The sequence below is a fragment of the Bombina bombina genome, chromosome 7 (assembly GCF_027579735.1).
Source record: "Bombina bombina isolate aBomBom1 chromosome 7, aBomBom1.pri, whole genome shotgun sequence".
Taxonomy (NCBI): Eukaryota; Metazoa; Chordata; class Amphibia; order Anura; family Bombinatoridae; genus Bombina; species Bombina bombina.
In genome coordinates this window covers 545190860-545211339 of record NC_069505.1, presented here as the reverse complement: position 1 = coordinate 545211339, position 20480 = coordinate 545190860, and the positions used below count along the sequence as shown (strand labels likewise).

The 20480-nt window shown below is 43.4% G+C and overlaps 1 protein-coding gene across 1 annotated transcript in view; it reads right to left on the bottom strand.

Moving 5' to 3' along the window:
* LOC128636531 (zinc finger protein 32-like) overlaps nucleotides 1–19922 on the bottom strand; it is a 58583-nt gene extending 38661 nt beyond the window's left edge. Inside the window, exon 1 of the mRNA XM_053689529.1 lies at nucleotides 19874–19922. The gene's annotated coding sequence lies outside the window, so the exon portion shown is untranslated. The remainder of the gene's footprint in view (nucleotides 1–19873) is intronic.
* Between the last annotated feature and the right edge of the window lie 558 nt (nucleotides 19923–20480).

Below are 20480 nucleotides of genomic sequence, written 5' to 3'. Positions count from 1 at the left end.
GACCCCCTGTTATACTGATAGACCCTCTTTTATAAAGTCATCTATGACCCTTGTTATACTGATAGACCCTCTGGGGGATATCGACACACCTGGACCCTGTTCTATGATAGACCCTCCTGTGGATTCTAGACACTCACTGACCCCCCTATTCTAATGATAGACCCTCTTTGAGTATAGTCACATACTGCCCCCAGTTCTATGCTAGACCCTCTTGTGATATAGTCACTCCCCAGACCCTGTTATACTGATAGACCCTCTGTGATATAGTCACTCAACCCTGACCCTGTTATACTGATCTGACCCTCTGTGATATAGTCACTCACTGACCCCTGATTATACTGATAGACCCTCTGTGATATAGTCCACATACTGACCCTGTATATCATGATAGACCCTCTGTGAATAGTCACACACTGACCCCCTGTTATACTGATAGACCCTCTGTGATATAGTCACACACTGACCCCTGTTATACTGATAGACCCTCTGTGATATAGTCACTCACTGACCCCTGTTATAACTGATAGACCCTCTGTGATATAGTCACACACTGACCCCTGTTATACTGATAGACCCTCTGTGATATAGTCACACACTGACCCCTGTTATACTGATAGACCCTCTGTGATATAGTCACATCACTGACCCCTGTTATACTGATAGACCCTCTGTGATATAGTCACACACTGACCCCTGTTATACTGATAGACCCTCTGTGATATAGTCACACACTGACCCCTGTTATACTGATAGACCCTCTGTGATATAGTCACATACTGACCCCTGTTATACTGATAGACCCTCTGTGATATAGTCACATCACTGACCCCTGTTATACTGATAGACCCTCTGTGATATAGTCACATACTGACCCCTGTTATACTGATAGACCCTCTGTGATATAGTCACTCACTGACCCCTGTTATACTGATAGACCCTCTGTGATATAGTCACATACTGACCCCTGTTATACTGATAGACCCTCTGTGATATAGTCACATACTGACCCCTGTTATACTGATAGACCCTCTGTGATATAGTCACTCACTGACCCCTGTTATACTGATAGACCCTCTGTGATATAGTCACATACTGACCCCTGTTATACTGATAGACCCTCTGTGATATAGTCACTCACTGACCCCTGTTATACTGATAGACCCTCTGTGATATAGTCACACACACTGACCCCTGTTATACTGATAGACCCTCTGTGATATAGTCACTCACTGACCCCTGTTATACTGATAGACCCTCTGTGATATAGTCACACACTGACCCCTGTTATACTGATAGACCCTCTGTGATATAGTCACTCACTGACCCCTGTTATACTGATAGACCCTCTGTGATATAGTCACTCACTGACCCCTGTTATACTGATAGACCCTCTGTGATATAGTCACACACTGACCCCTGTTATACTGATAGACCCTCTGTGATATAGTCACTCACTGACCCCTGTTATACTGATAGACCCTCTGTGATATAGTCACACACTGACCCCTGTTATACTGATAGACCCTCTGTGATATAGTCACACACTGACCCCTGTTATACTGATAGACCCTCTGTGATATAGTCACTCACTGACCCCTGTTATACTGATAGACCCTCTGTGATATAGTCACTCACTGACCCCTGTTATACTGATAGACCCTCTGTGATATAGTCACTCACTGACCCCTTTTATACTGATAGACCCTCTGTGATATAGTCACTCACTGACCCCTGTTATACTGATAGACCCTCTGTGATATAGTCACATACTGACCCCTGTTATACTGATAGACCCTCTGTGATATAGTCACACACTGACCCCTGTTATACTGATAGACCCTCTGTGATATAGTCACACACTGACCCCTGTTATACTGATAGACCCTCTGTGATATAGTCACACACTGACCCCTGTTATACTGATAGACCCTCTGTGATATAGTCACATACTGACCCCTGTTATACTGATAGACCCTCTGTGATATAGTCACATACTGACCCCTGTTATACTGATAGACCCTCTGTGATACAGTCACATAATGACCCCTGTTATACTGATAGACCCTCTGTGATACAGTCACACACTGACCCCTGTTATACTGATAGACCCTCTGTGATATAGTCACTCACTGACCCCTGTTATACTGATAGACCCTCTGTGATATAGTCACTCACTGACCCCCTTTTATACTGATAGACCCTCTGTGATATAGTCACATACTGACCCCTGTTATACTGATAGACCCTCTGTGATATAGTCACACACTGACCCCTGTTATACTGATAGACCCTCTGTGATATAGTCACACACTGACCCCTGTTATACTGATAGACCCTCTGTGATATAGTCACTCACTGACCCCTGTTATACTGATAGACCCTCTGTGATATAGTCACATACTGACCCCTGTTATACTGATAGACCCTCTGTGATATAGTCACACACTGACCCCTGTTATACTGATAGACCCTCTGTGATATAGTCACTCACTGACCCTTGTTATACTGATAGACCCTCTGGGATATAGTCACACACTGACCCCTGTTATACTGATAGACCCTCTGTGATATAGTCACTCACTGACCCCTGTTATACTGATAGACCCTCTGTGATTTAGTCACACACTGACCCCTGTTATACTGATAGTCCCTCTGTGATACAGTCACATACTGACCCCTGTTATACTGATAGACCCTCTGCGATAGTCACATACTGACCCCTGTTATACTGATAGACCCTCTGTGATATAGTCACACACTGACCCCTGTTATACTGATAGACCCTCTGTGATATAGTCACTCACTGACCCCTGTTATACTGATAGACCCTCTGTGATATAGTCACTCACTGACCCCTTTTATACTGATAGACCCTCTGTGATATAGTCACACACTGACCCCTGTTATACTGATAGACCCTCTGTGATATAGTCACTCACTGACCCCTGTTATACTGATAGACCCTCTGTGATATAGTCACATACTGACCCCTGTTATACTGATAGACCCTCTGTGATATAGTCACACACTGACCCCTGTTATACTGATAGACCCTCTGTGATATAGTCACTCACTGACCCTTGTTATACTGATAGACCCTCTGGGATATAGTCACACACTGACCCCTGTTATACTGATAGACCCTCTGTGATATAGTCACTCACTGACCCCTATTATACTGATAGACCCTCTGTGATATAGTCACATACTGACCCCTGTTATACTGATAGACCCTCTGTGATATAGTCACTCACTGACCCCTATTATACTGATAGACCCTCTGTGATATAGTCACATACTGACCCCTGTTATACTGATAGACCCTCTGTGATATAGTCACTCACTGACCCCTATTATACTGATAGACCCTCTGTGATATAGTCACATACTAACCCCTGTTATACTGATAGACCCTCTGTGATATAGTCACGTACTGACCCCTGTTATACTGATAGACCCTCTGTGATATAGTCACACACTGACCCCTGTTATACTGATATACCCTCATTGATACAGTCACACACTGACCCCTGTTATACTGATATACCCTCATTGATACAGTCACACACTGACCCCTGTTATACTGATAGACCCTCTGTGATATAGTCACACACTGACCCCTGTTATACTGATAGACCCTCTGTGATACAGTCACATACTGACCCCTGTTTTATTGATAGACCCTCTGTGATACAGTTACATACTGACCCCTGTTATACTGATAGACCCTCTGTGATATAGTCACTCACTGACCCCTGTTATACTGATAGACCCTCTGTGATATAGTCACATACTGACCCCTGTTATACTGATAGACCCTCTGTGATATAGTCACATACTGACCCCTGTTATACTGATAGACCCTCTGTGATATAGTCACATACTGACCCCTGTTATACTGATAGACCCTCTGTGATATAGTCACTCACTGACCCTTGTTATACTGATAGACCTTCTGTGATATAGTCACACACTGACCCCTGTTATACTGATAGACCCTCTGTGATATAGTCACTCACTGACCCTTGTTATACTGATAGACCTTCTGTGATATAGTCACATACTGACCCCTGTTATACTGATAGACCCTCTGTGATACAGTCACATACTGACCCCTTTTATACTGATAGACCCTCTGTGATACAGTCACATACTGACCCCTGTTATACTGATAGACCCTCTGTGATATAGTCACACACTGACCCATGTTATACTGATAGACCCTCTGTGATATAGTCACTCACTGACCCCTATTATATTGATAGACCCTCTGTGATATAGTCACACACTGACCCCTGTTATACTGATAGACCCTCTGTGATATAGTCACTCACTGACCCCTGTTATACTGATAGACCCTCTGTGATATAGTCACACACTGACCCCTGTTATACTGATAGACCCTCTGTGATATAGTCACTCACTGACCCCTGTTATACTGATAGACCCTCTGTGATATAGTCACACACTGACCCCTGTTATACTGATAGACCCTCTGTGATATAGTCACTCACTGACCCCTATTATACTGATAGACCCTCTGTGATATAGTCACATACTGACCCCTGTTATACTGATAGACCCTCTGTGATATAGTCACACACTGACCCCTGTTATACTGATAGTCCCTTAGATATAGTCACACACTGTCCTCTGTTATACTGATAGTCCCTCTGTGATATAGTCACACACTGTCCTCTGTTATACTGATAGTCCCTCTGTGATATACTAACTCACTGACCCCTGTTATATTATTATTATCAGGTATTTATAGAGCGCCAACAGATTCCGCAGCGCTGTAAACATAGTCTGTGTACAGGATAGCTTTTGTAGGGGTCAAGTGGGTAGAGGGCCCTGCTGAGAGTTTCACTGTTGTAGTCGTCTCTTATGAAGCGATCTGTAAACAGCTGGGCCCATAGGGGAAAGCAATGGAGTTAGGAAAGGTTAGTGTTGGTTGTATGCATCCCTGAATAGTAGAGTTTTTTTGGAGTGCTTGAAGCTGTTAAAACTAGGGGAGAGTCTTATGGAGCGAGGCAGGGAATTCCACAAGATGGGGGCCAGTCTGGAGAAGTCCTGTAAACGGGAATGTGAGGAAGTAACAAGAGAGGAGGAGATCCTGAGCTGATCGAAGGGGACTGGAGGGAGAGTATCTAGAGACAAGTTCTGAGATGTAGGGGGGAGCAGTGCAGTTGAGAGCTTTATATGTCAGGGTGAGGATTTTATGTTTAATCCTAGAGGCAAGAGGAAGCCAGTGAAGGGATTGGCAGAGAGGTGCAGCAGATGAAGAGTGACGAGTAAGGAAGATGAGCCTGGCAGAGGCATTCATAATGGATTGTAAAGGAGCTATGCGGCAGCTAGGTAGACCAGAGAGGAAGGAGTTGCAGTAGTCGAGGCGGGAAAGGATGAGAGAGTGGATTAAAATCTTGGTTGTATCTTGTGTAAGGAAATGTCGAATTTTAGCGATGTTTTTAAGGTGGAAGCGGCAGGCTTTAGCCAAGCACTGAATGTGAGGAGTGAAGGAAAGATCTGAGTCAAGTGTGACCCCAAGACATCGGGCGTGCGGGGTAGGGGTAATGATGGAATTATCAACAGTTATAGAAATTTGGGGGTGGAGACATTGAAAGAAGGGGGAAAAATTAGTAGTTCAGTTTTGGAGAGATTTAGCTTAAGGTAGTAAAAGGACATCCAAGATGAGATGTGAGAAAGACAGTTAGTGACACGGGTTAGTAAGGAAGGAGGTAGGTCTGGTGCAGAGAGGTAGATTTGGGTGTCATCGGCATACAAATGGTATTGAAACCCATGGGACTTTATTAAGGAACCTAGTGACAACGTGTAGATTGAAAAGAGAAGGGGACCAAGGACAGAGCCTTGAGGTACCCCAACAGAAAGTGGTAATGGGGCAGAGGATGCTCCGGAGAAGGCTACACTAAATGTACAGTTAGTCAGATGGGAAGAGAACCACGAGAGAGCTGTGTCACAGATGCCGAAGGATTGGAGGGTTTGGAGCAGAAGAGGGTGGTCAACAGTGTCAAAGGCTGCAGACAGGTCAAGGAGGATAAGCAGAGAGAAGTGGCCTTTGGATTTTGCTGTAAGTAGGTCATTGGTAACCTTGACAATTGCTGTCTCTGTAGAGTGATGGGAATGAAATCCAGATTGCAGTGGGTCAAGAAGAGAGTTTAGTGTAAGGAAATGGGATAGACGTGCGTAAACTAGCTTTTCGAGGAGTTTTGAGGCAAGAGGGAGTAGGGAAATAGGGCGGTAATTGGAAGGGGAGGTTGGATCGAGGGAAGGTTTTTTGAGGATAGAGGTGACCAGTGCATGTTTTAGAGATGAGGGAAATATACCAGTGCTGAGGGAGAGGTTGAAAATGTGTGTGAGTATGGGGGTGAGGGTAGAAGAGACGGAGGGGAGTAGCTGTGAGGGGATGGGGTCGAGGGGACAGGTAGTGAGGTGGGAGGACAGTATAAGGGCAGAAACTTCATCCTCATTAACAGGGGCAAAAGAGCTGCATTTTTGGATATTTGGGTTTTGGGTGATCGTGAGCTTTTGAGGGGGTGGGAGATTGGAAGTATGTTGAGAGCTGATTTAACTTCTGATGGAGTCAATTTTGTTGTTGAAGTGGCTGGCAAAATCTTGAGCTGAGAGAGAGGTTGTGTTAGGAGGTGGGGGTGGGCGGAGAAGAGTGTTGAACGTAGAGAACAGACGTTTAGGGTTAGAGGAAAGAGTAGAGATGAGATAAGAAAAATATTGTTTCTTATAAAAATTAAGGGCAGAATAGTAGGAGTTCAGGATGAACTTGTAGTGAAGAAAGTCAGCTGAACTCCGAGATTTCCTCCAATGTCGCTCAGCAGTACAGGAGCATCTGCGTAGGTATCGTGTCAGAGAAGTATGCCAGGGCTGAGGATGAGAGTTTGGTTTCTGAGCTAAGGTTGGAGGGGCCAGAGTGTCAATGACCGATGTAAGGGTGGAATTATACTGGCAGATAGATTGGTCAGGGCAGGAAAAGGAGGTGATGGATGAGAGGAGAGGTTTGAGAGAGCTAGCGAGCTGATGCAGATCTAGTGACTTAGTGCATCTGTGAAGTTTGGTGTGAGGGGTAGAGGGAGGGGGAGTTGTAGGTAGGGAAGTGATGTTGCAAGTTAGGAGATGATGGTCAGAGAGAGGAAAAGGGGAGTTTGTTAAATTTGAAAGAGTGCATCGATAGGTGAAAGTCAGATCAAGGGAATGACCATCTTTGTGAGTGGGAGAGTCAGTCCATTGTGACAGGCCGAAAGAGGAAGTCAGTTGAAGAAGTTGTTTTGCAGAGGAGGCAGTGGGTTTGTCAAGAGGGATGTTAAAGTCGCCAAGAATGAGGGCAGGGGTGTCTGAGGAAAGGAAATAAGGAAGCCAGGCAGCAAAGTGATCTAAAAATTGAGTTGGGGAGCCAGGGGGGCGGTATATGACTTCAACACGTATAGAGAGGGGAGAGAATAACCGAATCATGTGTGCTTCAAATGAAGAAAATGTGAGTGAAGAGAAGGGCTGTTATACTTATAGTCCCTCTGTGATATAGTCACACACTGACTCTGTTATACTGATAGACCCTCTGTGATATAGTCACATACTGTCCCCTGTTATACTGATTGTCACTTAGATATAGTCACACACCGTCCTCTGTTATACTGATAGTCCCTCTGTGATATAGTCACTCACTGACCCCTGTTATACTGATAGTCCCTCTTTGATATAGTCACACACTGACCCCTCTTATACTGATAGTCCCTCTGTGATATAATCACACACTGACCCTGTTATACTGATAGTCCCTCTGTGATATAGTCACACACTGTCCCCTGTTATACTGATAGTCCCTCTGTGATATAGTCGCACACTGTCCCCTGTTATACTGATAGTCCCTCTGTGATATAGTCACTCACTGACCACTGTTATACTGATAGTCCCTCTGCGATATAGTCACACTCTGTCCTCTTTTATACTGATAGTCCCTCTGTAATATAGTCACACACTTTCCCATGTTATACTGATAGTCCCTCTGTGATATAGTCACACACTGACCCCTGTTATACTGATAGATAGTCCCTCTGTGATATAGTCACACAGTGACCCTACTGATAGTCCCTCTGTGATATAGTCACACACTGACCCCTGTTATACTGATAGATAGTCCCTCTGTGATATAGTCACACAGTGACCCTACTGATAGTCCCTCTGTGATATAGTCACACACTGACCCTGTTACACTGATAGCCCCTCTGTGATATAGTCACACACTGACCCCTGTTATACTGATAGTCCCTCTGTGATATAGTCACACACTGTCCCCTATTATACTGATAGTCCATCTGTGATATAGTCACACACTGACCCCTGTTATACTGATAGTGCTTCTGTGATATAGTCACACACTGTCGCCTGTTATATTAATAGTCCCTCTGTGATATAGTCACATACTAACCCCTGTTATACCAATACTTCTGTGATATAGTCATACACTGACCCTCTGTTATATAGTTACACACTGACCCCTGTTATATTTATAGTCCTTCTGTAATACAGTCACATACTGTCCCCTATTATACTGATAGACCCTCTGTGATATAGTCACATACTGTCCCCTGTTATACTGATAGACCCTCTGTGATATAGTCACATACTATCCCCTGTTATACTGATAAACCCTCTGTGATATAGTCACACACTGACCCCTGTTATACTGATAGTCCATCTGTGATATAGTCACTCACTGACCCCTATTATACTGATAGTCTATCTGTGATATAGTCACACACTGTCCCCTGTTATACTGATAGTCCTGTGCTATAGTCACTCACTGACCCCTGTTATACTGATAGTCCTGTGATATAGTCACTCACTGACCCCTATTATACTGATAGTCCATCTGTGATATAGTCACTCACTGACCCCTGTTATACTAATAGTCCCACTGTGATATAGTCACACACTGACCCCTGTTATACTGATAGTCCCTCTGTGATATAGTCACACACTGACCGCCGTTATACTGATAGTCCCTCTGTGATATAGTTACACACTGACCCCTGTTATATTTATAGTCCTTCTGTAATACAGTCACATACTGTCCCCTGTTATACTGATAGACCCTCTGTGATATAGTCACATACTGTCCCCTGTTATACTGATAGACCCTCTGTGATATAGTCACATACTGTCCCCTGTTATACTGATAGTCCCTCTGTGATATAGTCATACACTGACCCTCTGTTATATAGTTACACACTGACCCCTGTTATATTTATAGTCCCTCTGTTATACACTCACATACTGTTCCCTGTTATACTGATAGACCCTCTGTGATATAGTCACATACTGTCCCCTGTTATACTGATAGTCCCTCTGTGATATAGTCATACACTGACCCTCTGTTATATAGTTACACACTGACCCCTGTTATATTTATAGTCCCTCTGTTATACACTCACATACTGTTCCCTGTTATACTGATAGACCCTCTGTGATATAGTCACATACTGTCCCCTGTTATACTGATAAATCCTCTGTGATATAGTCACACACTGACCCCTGTTATACTGATAGTCCATCTGTGATATAGTCACTCACTGACCCCTATTAGACTGATAGTCCATCTGTGATATAGTCACTCACTGACCCCTGTTATACTAATAGTCCCTCTGTGATATAGTCACACACTGACCCCTGTTATACTGATAGATAGACCCTCTGTGATATAGTCACACACTGTCCCCTGTTATACTGATAGTCCTGTGATATAGTCACTCACTTACCCCTATTAGACTGATAGTCCATCTGTGATATAGTCACTCACTGACCCCTGTTATACTAATAGTCCCTCTGTGATATAGTCACACACTGACCCCTGTTATACTGATAGATAGCCCCTCTGTGATATAGTCACACACTGACCCCTGTTATACTGATAGTCCCTCTGTGATATAGTCACTCACTGACCCCTGTTATACTGATAGTCCCTCTGTGATATAGTCACACACTGTCCCCTATTATACTGATAGTCCATCTGTGATATAGTCACTCACTGACCTCTGTTATACTGATAGTCATGTGATATAGTCACACACTGATCGCTGTTATATTAATAGTCCCTCTGTGATATAGTCACTCACTGATCCCTATTATACTGATAGTCCCTCTTTGATATAGTCACACACTGACCCCTCTTATACTGATAGTCCCTGTGACAGACCCTTCTGTCAGGACTGAAAGAGTTAACTGTGTTTAGCTTTAAGAATCTAATTTCTAAAGACAGGTTTTCTGGCCTCAGCTATTGTGTGCTATAATTACATTTAAGTAATAAACAGGCCATTGTTTAATCACCCTTAGAGAGCAGACACTAGGTGATAAGACAAGCCAAATGTGTTTAAGTTGTTATCTGCCTAAGTAAAGTATTTAAGTAATATAATTCTATTGTATCATGTCAAGGGCGCTTCTCCCTTTTATCTAATGTACAACATTCTTTCAACCCCCATCTAGGGGGGGGGTCAAAAACCTGTATAAATCTGTGTGCTGCCTTCAAATAAAGTTGTCATTCTGTTTTAAACCTGAAACTGGCTGGGTTGTGAATTGCTGATTCCCTATGCAGGACATTGTTCATCTGGTATTAACCCTTGGTACACAGTTGGTACCGTAACATTGGTGGCAAGCGACGGAATGAACCTTATCGCCCAGAAGAGCAACTACACAAGCCAGTAACCTCAGGAAGAGGGGGATTATTACAATACTGACTAAGATGGAAAGAGTACCAGGGACAGAAGGAACCAATGGGCCCAGCATAGCAGACAGAACCCCCGCAGAAGCAAGCTTTGATCGGGCGGTTAAAATAAGACTGGCACATTATGGCCCCAACCCATCTGCGGAAATTATCGACCGGGTCATAGCAGCTGTGGAGGCCAACCTACTTCGCCAAAGCGGCGCTGCAGCAAACCCAGTGGAAAAGAGAAAAGTAAATTTTGCAGCTTTTAAAAACTTCCTGGAAACAGAAGGAGAGATTGATGGGTACCTTGCGGATTTTGAGAGGCAATGTGCACTACACAAGGTACCCGCAGAGGACTGGGTCATGATATTATCCGGAAAATTATCCGGCCGGGCCAGTGAGGCTTTTCGGGCCATTCCAGATGAGGAAGTCGGGGATTATAATACTGTAAAAGAGGCTCTGCTCTCCAGGTATGCGGTTACACCGGAGGCATACCGGAGGCGGTTCAGAGACACTGTTAAATTAACTGGAGATTCCTACCTTGAGTGGGCATGTAAGGTGCACCGCACAGCAGCTCACTGGATAGCGGGGTGCCAAGCCGTGTCTGGGGAAGAGGTGCTGCAGCTATTCCTGTTGGAACATTGCTTCGACAAGTTACCCGCAGGAGTTCGAGAGTGGGTTCGGGACCGTAAACCCTCCACCCTGCATGAAGCGGCTCGCTTGGCAGATGAGTATACGGATGCCCGCAAACTGGACACTTCTACCACTAAGCCCCCTGCTAGAGTGGAGTACAGACCCCCAGTCACCCCAGCAGCTGCCAGTTACCAACCCCCAGCGCACCGCTATGCCACACGGCCTCCGGCCACGAACTACCCTCAGAGAGCCCGGTTCAATTCGCGGGGCTACTCACAACCGATTCGGTGCTTTGGATGTAAGCAACTAGGGCACAAAAGACCAGAGTGTCCCCTAAATGCAGCGAACCAAGCACAGTCCTGGAGAAGACCTGCCGGCGGAATCACACGTAACCCTCAGCCTGCGGCCCGCTACGTAGAGGCGCAAGAATGCTGGGGCATCCTACATGAGGCAGACCTTGTGCAAGCTGCCCACCGGAATAACCGGCAACTGGTTAAAGTGAATGGGAAGGAGGTCAGTGGTCTACGGGATACTGGTGCTACCATGACCTTGCTTCGAAAGAACTTGGTGTCTGAGAAACAGCACACAGGAGACACTGTGGCTGTGAGGGTAGCAGGGGGCACTGCGTTCCGCCTGCCTGTTGCCAGGGTGCATTTGGATTGGGGAGGGGGCGCTAGACCTGTGAATGTGGGGGTCATGAAGGATTTACCAGCTGATGTTCTCCTTGGAAATACCTTGGTCCCCCTTGTTTCTGCCTATGCTCCCATGGGTCCCGCTGATGTTAACCCTGTGACTACCCGTGCTCAGATCCGTGCAGCAGAGACTGACCCCCCTGCTGCTAAGCCCCAGGACGCTGAGCTCAGTAAATCTCTATCCGCTATTGATACGTGGAAGTCCCGTTACAATGCGCTGATGAAGGAGAAGAGTCACGTAGAGGATGAAATGGTCACGTTAAATAATCATGTAACAGTGCTAGCAGGAGAGAAGAGGAGTGCAGAGGAAAAAGCACGTTTAGAACAGGAATCTCTGCTAGACAGGCTGCACCGACAGACTGCAGAAAACACCAGCTTGAGAGTGGAACATGAAACATTAAAGACAAACTTAGTGACACTGGAGGAGAAGCTGACGCTGGCTCATAGTGAGGTGCAGCAACTCAAGGGCACCCTATGTCAGTATGAAGGGATTGTGGATACCTATAAAGAGCAGGTACAGAAAACTCGTAAAGAAGCTGATGAGATTTTGAAGGACTGTTTAGCCCTAGTCTGGGCACTGAGGAAGTTGAACCCTTGTTTGTATGGACAGGAATTCTCTCTCATAACGGGAATACAAATGGATTGTCCCAGCAAACTGACATGCCTACCACCCCTTAGTCCGGTCATCCCCAGGTTGACCCGCAAAAGGGTCAAGCCGGGTCTGCCGGAGTGTTCCACAAGGGGGGAGCTATGTGACAGACCCTTCTGTCAGGACTGAAAGAGTTAACTGTGTTTAGCTTTAAGAATCTAATTTCTAAAGACAGGTTTTCTGGCCTCAGCTATTGTGTGCTATAATTACATTTAAGTAATAAACAGGCCATTGTTTAATCACCCTTAGAGAGCAGACACTAGGTGATAAGACAAGCCAAATGTGTTTAAGTTGTTATCTGCCTAAGTAAAGTATTTAAGTAATATAATTCTATTGTATCATGTCAAGGGCGCTTCTCCCTTTTATCTAATGTACAACATTCTTTCAACCCCCATCTAGGGGGGGGGTCAAAAACCTGTATAAATCTGTGTGCTGCCTTCAAATAAAGTTGTCATTCTGTTTTAAACCTGAAACTGGCTGGGTTGTGAATTGCTGATTCCCTATGCAGGACATTGTTCATCTGGTATTAACCCTTGGTACACAGTTGGTACCGTAACAGTCCCTCTGTGATATAATCACACACTGACCCTGTTATACTGATAGTCCCTCTGTGATATAGTCACACACTGTCCCCTGTTATACTGATAGTCCCTCTGTGATATAGTCGCACACTGTCCCCTGTTATACTGATAGTCCCTCTGTGATATAATCACACACTGACCCTGTTATACTGATAGTCCCTCTGTGATATAGTCACACACTGTCCCCTGTTATACTGATAGTCCCTCTGTGATATAGTCACACACCGTCCCCTGTTATACTGTTAAACCCTCTGTGATATAGTCACTCACTGACCACTGTTATACTGATAGTCCCTCTGCGATATAGTCACACTCTGTCCTCTTTTATACTGATAGTCCCTCTGTAATATAGTCACACACTTTCCCATGTTATACTGATAGTCCCTCTGTGATATAGTCACACACTGACCCCTGTTATACTGATAGATAGTCCCTCTGTGATATAGTCACACAGTGACCCTACTGATAGTCCCTCTGTGATATAGTCACACACTGACCCCTGTTATACTGATAGATAGTCCCTCTGTGATATAGTCACACAGTGACCCTACTGATAGTCCCTCTGTGATATAGTCACACACTGACCCTGTTACACTGATAGCCCCTCTGTGATATAGTCACACACTGACCCCTGTTATACTGATAGTCCCTCTGTGATATAGTCACACACTGTCCCCTATTATACTGATAGTCCATCTGTGATATAGTCACACACTGACCCCTGTTATACTGATAGTGCTTCTGTGATATAGTCACACACTGTCGCCTGTTATATTAATAGTCCCTCTGTGATATAGTCACATACTAACCCCTGTTATACCAATACTTCTGTGATATAGTCATACACTGACCCTCTGTTATATAGTTACACACTGACCCCTGTTATATTTATAGTCCCTCTGTAATACAGTCACATACTGTCCCCTGTTATACTGATAGACCCTCTGTGATATAGTCACATACTGTCCCCTGTTATACTGATAGAACCTCTGTGATATAGTCACATACTGTCCCCTGTTATACTGATAGTCCCTCTGTGATATAGTCATACACTGACCTTCTGTTATATAGTTACACACTGACCCCTGTTATATTTATAGTCCTTCTGTAATACAGTCACATACTGTCCCCTATTATACTGATAGACCCTCTGTGATATAGTCACATACTGTCCCCTGTTATACTGATAGACCCTCTGTGATATAGTCACATACTATCCCCTGTTATACTGATAAACCCTCTGTGATATAGTCACACACTGACCCCTGTTATACTGATAGTCCATCTGTGATATAGTCACTCACTGACCCCTATTATACTGATAGTCCATCTGTGATATAGTCACACACTGTCCCCTGTTATACTGATAGTCCTGTGCTATAGTCACTCACTGACCCCTGTTATACTGATAGTCCTGTGATATAGTCACTCACTGACCCCTATTATACTGATAGTCCATCTGTGATATAGTCACTCACTGACCCCTGTTATACTAATAGTCCCTCTGTGATATAGTCACACACTGACCCCTGTTATACTGATAGTCCCTCTGTGATATAGTCACACACTGACCCCTGTTATACTGATAGTCCCTCTGTGATATAGTTACACACTGACCCCTGTTATATTTATAGTCCTTCTGTAATACAGTCACATACTGTCCCCTGTTATACTGATAGACCCTCTGTGATATAGTCACATACTGTCCCCTGTTATACTGATAGACCCTCTGTGATATAGTCACATACTGTCCCCTGTTATACTGATAGTCCCTCTGTGATATAGTCATACACTGACCCTCTGTTATATAGTTACACACTGACCCCTGTTATATTTATAGTCCCTCTGTTATACACTCACATACTGTTCCCTGTTATACTGATAGACCCTCTGTGATATAGTCACACACTGACCCCTGTTATACTGATAGACCCTCTGTGATACAGTCACATATTGACCCCTGTTATACTGATAGACCCTCTGTGATATAGTGACATACTGATCCCTGTTATACTGATAGACCCTCTGTGATATAGTCACTCACTGACCCTTGTTATACTGATAGACCCTCTGTGATATAGTCACACACTGACCCCTGTTATACTGATAGACCCTCTGTGATATAGTCACTCACTTACCCCTGTTATACTGATAGACCCTCTGTGATATAGTCACATACTGACCCCTGTTATACTGATAGACCCTCTGTGATATAGTCACATACTGACCCCTGTTATACTGATAGACCCTCTGTGATATAGTCACACACTGACCCCTGTTATACTGATAGACCCTCAGTGATACAGTCACACACTGACCCCTGTTATACCGATCAGGGCCGCCATCAGGGGGTGACAGGGGTGACTCCTGTCAGGGGCCCAATGGGCTAGGGGGGCCCAATGGGCTAGGGGGGGGCCCCATGAGGCAAGAACTAATTTTTTTTAAAATTTTGGCAGCCACCAGTGGGTACTACAGCAGAGTGCTAATTGAGCATGGGAAATGTTATTACAAGGAGTAAAGTATTAGCATTTGAGAGGATTTCTGAGTGTGCACTAAACCACTATGCACAGTGTGAGACAAACTTGGCACTTTGTTTGTAGAGTGTGTGCCTGGGTCAGACGGCTGATCACTTTCATTTGCAGAGGAGGTAGGAATTACTTAGCAAATGTTTTTTATTTCTTTGTGCAATTTAAGATTGTAACTTCAGTGTGGTAGTAGTTGTATGGTGGGGCCAGGGGTCCATAAAAACACATTTTTTTTTAGCAGCAGTGTATTTATGATTATTTGACAATGCTGTAGAAATTCTATATTTAAAACCATGCAGAAATGTTTCCTCTTCAATACACAAATGATATATATTACATTCAAGTTTACTGCCCCTTTATGCAAGGACTTTCCAGATACAAGGAGGCATTGTATCTAAGATTTTTACATCTGCATAACATGTTATACTCACAGACTAAGATTGCTCAGTGTTGGAAATGAGACAAGTTAACTTAAAACTGTTCAGTTTACTCTACAGCTGACTTAATTTTGAAATGCATACCAACAAGCTTAAATCCTGCATTTAACCAGATCTAATGGTATGAGTACCACAGCTTATGGTTCCACCAAGACCATATAGAGTACAGCATTTTCAAAATCCACAAGTACAGCTGACAGATGGGAACATTTGTACACTATATTTGAAGTGGTGCTCTTGGTTGGGGAAAATGGGGAAAATATAAAAAAAACATATGTCAACCTTTTAAAAGTACTTTTCTTCATCTAGCCATCTACCCAGATCATTAATGTACAATTTTGAATTCACAGAATTATTTTTGTTTGCACTTTTCCAAATATGATTCTTTAAAAAGTGATCTCTGCATTTTTTTTATCATGCATGTCACACACTGTTGATTTAGGGGATGCAAGGTGCATAAATGTTTCCTCCTGTGAGTGTTTCTGTGGGTGTCTGTGTTAGTCTTTGTGCTTTGGTTTGTGTCTCTATGAGTGTGTATGTATTTTTTTTCTGTTGGTATCTCTGTGAGGGTGGGTGTGTATGTCTTTGTGCATTTTCTGTGGATGTCTGTGAGGGTGTGTGAATATGTCTTTGAGCTTTTTCTATGGGTGTCTCTGTGAGGGTGGGCGTGTGTTTGTCTTTGTGTATTTTCTCTGGATGCCTCTGTGAGGGTGGGTTTGTATGTCTGTGTTTTCTGTGGATGTCTGTGTGAGTGTGTGTGTGTGCGTGTGTGTGTGTATGTATGTCTGTGTTTTCTGTAGATGTCTCTGTGAGGGTGTGAGGGACTATATCACAGAGGGTCTATCAGTATAACAGGGGTCAGTGTGTGACTGTATCACAGAGGGTCTATTAGTATAACAGGGGTCAGTGTGTGACTGTATCACAGAGGGTCTATCAGTATAACAGGGGTCAGTGTGTGACTATATCACAGAGGGGCTATCAGTATAACAGGGGTCAGTGAGTGACTATATCACAGAGGGTCTATCAATATAACAGCGGTCAGTGTGTGACTATATCACAGGACTATCAGTATAACAGGGGTCAGTGTGTGACTATATCACAGAGGGACTATCAGTATAACAGGGGTCAGTGTGTGACTATATCACAGAGGGACTATCAGTATAACAGGGGTCAGTGTGTGACTAAATCACAGAGGGTCTATCAGTATAACAGGGGTCAGTGTGTGACTATATCACAGAGGGTCTATCAGTATAACAGGGGTCAGTGTGTGACTATATCACAGAGGGTCTATCAGTATAACAGGGGTCAGTGTGTGACTATATCACAGAGGGTCTATCAGTATAACAGGGGTCAGTATGTGACTGTATCACAGAGGGACTATCAGTATAACAGGGGTCAGTGTGTGACTAAATCACAGAGGGTCTATCAGTATAACAGGGGTCAGTGTGTGACTATATCACAAAAGGGTCTATCAGTATAACAGGGGTCAGTGTGTGACTGTATCACAGAGGGTCTATCAGTATAACAGGGGTCAGTATGTGACTATATCACAGAGGGTCTATCAGTATAACAGGGGTCAGTGTGTGACTGTATCACAGAGGGTCTATCAGTATAACAGGGGTCAGTATGTGACTATATCACAGAGGGTCTATCAGTATAACAGGGGTCAGTATGTGACTGTATCACAGAGGGTTTATCAGTATAACAGGGTTCAGTATGTGACTATATCACAGAGGGTCTATCAGTATAACAGGGGTCAGTATGTGACTGTATCACAGAGGGTCTATCAGTATAACAGGGGTCAGTATGTGACTGTATCACAGAGGGTCTATCAGTATAACAAGGGTCAGTGAGTGACTATATTACAGAGGGTCTATCAGTATAACAGGGGTCAGTGTGTGACTATATCACAGAGGGTCTATCAGTATAACAGGGGTCAGTGTGTGACTATATCACAGAGGGTCTATCAGTATAACAGGGGTCAGTATGTGACTATATCACAGAGGGTCTATCAGTATAACAAGGGTCAGTGTGTGACTATATCACAGAGGGTCTATCAGTATAACAGGGGTCAGTGTGTGACTATATCACAGAGGGTCTATCAGTATAACAGGGGTCAGTGTGTGACTATATCACAGAGGGTCTATCAGTAGAACAGGGGTCAGTGTGTGACTATATCACAGAGGGTCTATCAGTATAACAGGGGTCAGTATGTGACTATATCACAGAGGGTCTATCAGTATAACAGGGGTCAGTGTGTGACTATATTACAGAGGGTCTATCAGTAGAACAGGGGTCAGTGTGTGACTATATTACATGGGACTGTTCAAAAGTGTGTCAATTTTTTACAGGGGACTATTAATATAATTAGGCTTACCATAATTTTTAGAGGTGAAACTGGGACAACCTTGTGCGGTGCCAGTGGGGGTGTGGTCAGGAGCGTGGTCAAGGGGGCGTGGCAATTACCGGTCCTTTTAAAGTAGTAGCTTTTATGTGTGTAATGTTTTGTGGATGCTCTACCCTTCCTCAGTCAAACAAGTGAATCACACAGTTTAAATAGACCATACCACCACCCCTAGTGAAAAAGGCACCATTACGTTGTCATGGCAAATAAATCATTAATCTAAATCTCAGATTCTAAATAATGCCAAACATCAAGCATAATTATAACTTTCATAATTATCAATTTCACAATTTAATATCTGCAGTGTAATATGTGTTTTACGTGTTTAATTAAGGAACAGAGCCAAATACTGATAAGGCATAAATACAACATTGAATGAAAGTACAAAAGAAACACGTACCTGCTAAAGCTGTTTAAGAGGCTACTCTATACCATAATGCAGGAAGATTATAGCCAAAATGCTATCCTGCATGAAGTAAAGCAAGATCCAGGCCAAAAATCCTTCCTGCCTGTACTTCCTAGTCATACCCATATGATTCCCCTAAAGGTGTATTACCGGCAATGACACCAAGGGTTGGGGTGTTAAATTCTTAGAAAAATAAACCAAGTAGTACTACAAAATTAAAAAACTATGCTGCTCACTCAGCCTGTATTACTAAATGTAAACTTTGATGGACACGAACGTTAAGCTAAGCAGCTGTATGTAACAAAGTACCAGCATCCAGCTATGCTGGAAGCCACAGTCCAGTCATTTTGAATAATGTGTCTGGGTTTCAGGCAGTCTGAAACCCGGACACATGATTTGAAACCTGGAGGTGGCAACCCTAGTGGGACAGAATGAACAACTGGGTGGGACACTGGGACAGCGCCTCCAAACCGGGACAATCCCAGTAAAAGTGGGACTTCTGGTAAGCCTAAATATAATAGGTGACAGTGTGTCACTATAACAGGGGATTATCAGTAAAACAGGAGTCAGTTAGCGTTTATGTTATAGCTGTGTATATTTTTGTGTCTTATAGTGGAATTACCTCACAAATAAAATAAGCCCCCTCCGAAAAAATTATGAATGTATGAGCATTCATTATACAGGACCCCCTAAATAACATTCTGTGTATTTGTCTGCAGCAATAAATGTTATAAGCCAGACTGATCCCCGCTACTACCTACTGCAGATGAAACCACAGTACCACACAGCAATTAATAGAAATCCCGGGTATCTTTACCTTTTAATTCACTCGTTTTCTTGCTTATCAGGCCTCAAATCTTCACAACAAATGAACTACAACTCCCATCAGGCTAAGCGTTACCTCTTGTCAATTAGTGACCAATCGGTGCAGGACTGCAGTGTTGTCGGAGGCGGGGCTAGTTTTTTATGTTGTGAGTTTTTTTAAATCCTCAATCTAGTTTTATTTTGTCCCCCCAAATGAATAAATGTTGCTTTTTTATTGCAAATATGGTTATTTTATACAATAACATTAAGTTCACTATTTTAAAATAAATGTATTTTCTTTTTTTTTTTCTCTAATGTACATTTTCTCCAATAAGGTTTAGTTTGGACCATTAAAATAAATGTTTTTTTGTTGGGGGCTTTTTCTGTGGCATCATAAGGTACTAGATATTGAACTAGGGGGTGATTGTCCCCATGCTGGTTTTATATTGCTAGAAAATATTATTGGTTTAGGTTTATGTAAGCTGACAGCTCTCAATTAATTCCTATATACCCATGTAAATAGTGGAATGGTATAATATCATTTCCAACAGGTTATTCCTTTATACCAGTGTTGGTATTCTGACATTTTAGCAACAGGTCCTCTATATAATACAGAATAT